Source organism: Galeopterus variegatus, unplaced genomic scaffold (assembly GCF_000696425.1).
Source record: "Galeopterus variegatus unplaced genomic scaffold, G_variegatus-3.0.2 Scaffold5822, whole genome shotgun sequence".
Taxonomy (NCBI): Eukaryota; Metazoa; Chordata; class Mammalia; order Dermoptera; family Cynocephalidae; genus Galeopterus; species Galeopterus variegatus.
This window is the reverse complement of record NW_007731933.1, coordinates 152018-157301: the sequence shown is the minus strand read 5'-3', so window position 1 is coordinate 157301 and position 5284 is coordinate 152018. Positions and strand designations below refer to the sequence as shown.

Below are 5284 nucleotides of genomic sequence, written 5' to 3'. Positions count from 1 at the left end.
GAAAGTATTAGGATAAATGACATAAAGTAGGAAGTTTTCTGTACAGTTGGATAAAACATCTCTAACATTTTCAGCTTTGTATTTGCTAGATTCTCTTTCAATAATAAAATCCACAAAGAACTACTTCTTTGTGGACTACTAAAGGAAAGATGTAAAGATGAAGATATATTATGGACAGCAAATGACTGGTTTTTAAAAAAAATTTCTTGTGCAAAAACTGGTAATACAGATTTCTACACTGATGAAGTGCTGCTCTGACAGGATTTTTTTTCAGAAAAGGGGGTATGGATTTTAAGGTAAGTTTATCAAGAGAGTTGGTGAGCTATTACAGCAAAGATATTGAAGCCTGCAATGTGCAAAGTGTTATAATGCAATGTGTCAAAATGGTTAACGATATTAAGCAAGACTTGTGATATACATTAAAAATCTTTACAGTACTTGGTTTTGTAAGTCCTTGAAAGAGTTTTCAAACTAAAAGATGCGCTTTTTTTTCACACATGGATATGCGTTTCAAATTCACTGACTTTTCAGTGGTGTCCTGTAGTTGTCAGCAGACTTTTAAAAAATATATAACAAACACACCCAGCCCAGTTCTTCAAGGTAAAGTTGATATTTTAACCATGAGTGAGAATGTAACTGCTTCGAAAGAAAACTCCGTACATGCAGAGAACATTTTTGGAAAACGGATGTTTTTGTTTTCATGGTTATGTAATTTTGTGGCCAAAAATGATGTAAGTAGCATACCTAGAAAACCTTTTATATCTGCACACTTAAAAACATGGGAAAGAAAAATTCCTTGCCCATTTTAAAATCTTTCAAATGTAAAGTTTTTGTGGGTTTTGAACACATTTGTTACAAACACAGAAGAGCAAGAGCTGCTGATTGGTTTGCAAGAACAAATGATTGACATCAGGAAAGGTGCACATTTACCAGCTGAATGTCATCAAAAATATTTGCATAATTGGTGGGTGGAATTGAGAAATGAGAATCATGAGGTAGTAAACTCAGCCAATGAAATGTTTCTTCTGTTTGCAGCTGTGTATCTTTGTGACACATCTTTCTTACCAGTGACAGCCACTGAACCTGAGTACTAAAATAAACTAAACTTGGAACCACACCTTCACATAGCTGTATTAGAGTTAACCCAAGATTTTTAAAAAATGAAGCACATGCGATCAAATTCTCTTGTGAAAAAATGTGTTAATAACATTTTAATGAATATCCAAATAGTTTTTGTACGATAAGCACTTAAAATTTTTAAAAATTATTTTAAAATATTTTTTTAAAAGGCAGAGAAGGGCCAAGCCCATGGCGCACTTGGGAGAGTGCAGCGCTGGGAGCGCAGCAGCGCTCCGCCGCGGATTCGGATCCTATATAGGGATGACCTGTGCGCTCACAGCGCTCACTGGCTGAGCGCGGTGCGGCTGGTCTCAAAAAGGACAAATAAAATAAAATAAAAGGCAGAGAAAAATCAATGTAAGAATGTTCAGATTGGGAAATGAGCCACATCAGAAAATGAAAGCAAGCTTTATTTAAGCTATGAATCAAAACATACATATATTCTGTTTGCCTGAAATACTAATTAAAGATGGTAGCAAGAAAATAAAAAGATTTTTGTATACTCAAAAAGTAAACAAGTAAAATATTTTTATTTCATCTTTGTCTCATCCTTTTAAAATTTCCTTTTTGCATATGCTTTATAATGTACATAATACATTGGTAGAATAATACACGTATATCATTTTGAAATTACAAAACACCCAAATACTGAGAAGACCAGCTCAAAGTATTTTTTTCGATATGAAGAAAAGGCATAACAAATTTATTGTTTAATGTGCGGCGAGGGGGCAAAGCACAGAGGAATCACAAGAGAGTAATGTCCCCTCAAAATATTTTTACTATAGGAGTGTGCGATCAAAAAAGTTGAAAGACCATTGCTTTAATAGTATCTGCCGGGGTTGCATGTGCGGCAGGGGCAGAGGCGGCGGGGGCTGTGCGATCACCTGGGTTTGGGAAATGGCTGCTGTCATTTCTGGATACAAGTGGGGCTGATGGCAAAGGAGACCCGAGGAACAGTGCGAAGTTAGATGCCGATTTCCCACTTGGAGTCCTTTATTGCAGAGTCTGTTCATTACCAACAAACGGAGACAATGGTTAGAGAAGAATTTTCCAAATGAGTTTGCAAAACTTACCACAGAAAATTCACCCGAAAAAGAAGCAAGAATTAGTGAGGGTCAAGGAAGAGCAGGGGAAGAAGAGGAAAAGAAAAAAGAGAGGTGGAAGGGGTCAAATAAAACAAATAAAGAAGACTACTACAAAAGGTTACTATAGCCAAAATTCCCCAATGAAAAAAGAAATAGGCAACAAGAGCGTGTTGTCTTGCAACTTTTGAAATTGATCTTAAGGAAACACAAAGATTTTTTGTTGAGCAATTCTCCTATGGTGCCTCAGTGACAGAAGAAGATGAAATCATCATTCAGGGAGACTAACAGATGACATAATTGATGTCATTCAGGAAAAATGGCCAGAGGTGGATGATGACAGCATCAAAGATCTTGGAGAAGTAAAGAAGTGATTTCAAAAATTTGCCTGTATTTAATGATCTGAACAGAGAGGTGATATGGCCAAAGGGAGAGAGGCCTTTAAATATGTATACATACTTTTCCTACAGTAAAACTGTAGACTACCCTTGTCCTTGGCATCTTAGCTGCTCCTCACAAGGCTGCTTGTTTTTTTATAGCCAGAGTCTAATAAACGGGGGAGACTGTCATGCTGCTGCATGAAAAAGAATTTAGTCAAATAAAAAATTTCGATCATTTGGTACTAACTTTTTTCTTTCTCCTTTTTCAACATTTTATTTTTGGAAAAACACTGTAGACTTTTTGTGGGAAGCATTTCTGTTGATTATTTTACTTCTCACTAGCCTCCCTCTCTCTCCAGATCGTTCACATTCTCTTTAAGATGATACCCGGGACTTCTCACCGCAGCCCTGGTGCTAGTACCTCCTTCCTTGGAGCTACTTGAGGGCCAAGGATGAGCAGCCTGCTCCACGGTAGAAGCCTGAATTCACATCACCAAAAGGCCTGCAATGTCTCTTTCCTCCAGGTTGAAACCTGTGCGACCTTCCTGGTTTCCTCAACCGCGAGATGGTTAGAGCGCCCTCGTGTGTCTCCGTACGGTAATACGTGAGGTCTTTTCCAGGATGTGGCATGCTTTTATCAATAAAATGTGTAATGGAAATTTTCTTCTCGTCACACTTCAAGGCCCAAGCTTGACCGCTGGGCTCCAGTTAAGCCATTCCAGCCCGAGTCTTACGCAGGTTTCCTGCTTTCACTCGGGCCTAAAGATTTCTTTCTGCTTCCTGCCTGCACCCTTTCTCCTCAGTCATTTTCTGTTTGTTTTGGCAGCTGGCAAGTACAGGGATCGAACCTTGGACCTTGGTGTTGTCAGCACCATGCTCAAACCAACTGAGCTAACCGCCCAGCCCTCCTCAGTCATTTTGAGAAGCCCTGGTCTCATGGCTCACATATGTGCCAACTTGCTCCTACCACCTTCTACTATTCCAAGCTTACCCAGCTCTCAAAATAAGATCGTAACATTTTTTTTTTCTAATGGGAACATCAGACTTTACTGAAGGACTGGGAAAAAAAGTAATTCCAAAGTACTAGGAAAGAATTTTTAAAGTGTTTACTAAATATGACTTGTTCCATAGCCTAAGGAAAAGGCATTCAAAATGGGATCTCCTCGAGTAAAGCTCTGGCACTTGGGAAGGGGAAAACGGCAACCAGAGACAGTGACATCTGGCAGTGTACACACACACACACACACACACACACACACACCACCCAAACATCCACTCTTGCACACCCACTCACAGCCACACAGTCAAGTGGGAAAGCAGCTTTCTCTCTCATTGAGAATCATGTGATGATATCAGCATAGGTCCTTGGAGGAAAAAAATTTACATTTTATATCTGCAACCTCAAGAATTTTCCCCATTCCCTTCATGACCGAGGGTTATGCAAGCCTGAGGGACTTTACTTCCCACATTCCACACTTCCCCCTCTTGCCTATTTTGCACCTGTGGATTTTTTCTGAGTCTATCAGCTCCACTGGAAAATACCATTGAGAGCCAAGGATACATGTGTCACTTAAGGGGTATATTCCTGAGAAGTTGCATGTAAATTAAACTTTTGAGATGAATTATGCTTCTCCACTGACTTCCAGTAATATTGCTGAGCTGTTCTCTCTTCCCCTCTATGGAAATCTTTTGTGAAAGGTGAAAGGTGTACAGGAACTGCTCTCTCTTCGATCGAGATTGATTTTCGGTGTACGCCTAACATTTCGGCTTTAAGATTCTCTGCCTCCGGACATCCTCTCTGACAGTTAAACCTCATCTGGAAAATGAAGACTAACAAAACATCAAAATCTAGTCTAGTTCTAATAGTCCAGAATCTGTAAATAAATCCGTAAATATATTAGTGGGGCTGCTATTTGGAAAAGACATCAGGTATTACTAATTGCAATGTAAATACCTACCCCACATCCAACTTCTTGGGAAGCCCTTTCCAAGGGCTTGAGAGGTTTGCCCCACTCCTTTGGAGGAACAGCAGATGTTTCAGGCGACTGGTATCTTAGTTCTAGGTGGGTTTCACTCCCTCTAACCCACTCCCTGGTATCAAATTCCAGAACCTCTCTCTACTGAAATAGAGACAGGTGCTGTGGTTCTGGGGAATGGTATGTGCAGCTGGTGACCTAGGGGAGAAAGCACCTGCTAAGTGAAGATAAAATGAGTTGCTAGGGATGCACCATGGCTTTGGTCTCTGGCAACAGAGTTGAGCAAGGGCACGTGTGTCATGGGTCTGTGGCGCTGGTCAGGCTGCTGCCTTTGCAGTCTTTGAACTGGAACCAGAGATATTATTAGTGCTGATAGGGAAGGGAATTGCCTGCTTAGTGGCAAGGAAAATTAATGGTCCAAGCATTCTTCCATCCTGCATTCTCCCATCCTGCATTCTCCATGCTGGCATTTTGATTGATTGATTGATTGATTGATTTTTTAAAAATTATTTGTCGATATACAATGAGGTTGATTACTGTGGCCCATTACCGAAACCCCCCTCCCTCCTCCCTCTCCCCCTCCAAACCAACAATGTCCTTTCTGTTTCCTTGTGGTATCAACTTCAAGGAGTTGTATTGTTAAGTCTTCTCCCCCCCCCCCGTTTTTGTGTGTGTGTGTGTGTGAATTTATTTATTTATTTTTAGCTCTCACCAATAAGTGAGAACA

The 5284-nt window shown here is 40.1% G+C and overlaps 1 pseudogene; it reads left to right on the top strand.

The window, feature by feature from the left end:
* The first annotated feature begins 1962 nt into the window (after positions 1-1962).
* LOC103605459 lies at positions 1963-2575 on the top strand (annotated as a pseudogene).
* The last annotated feature ends 2709 nt before the right edge of the window (positions 2576-5284 follow it).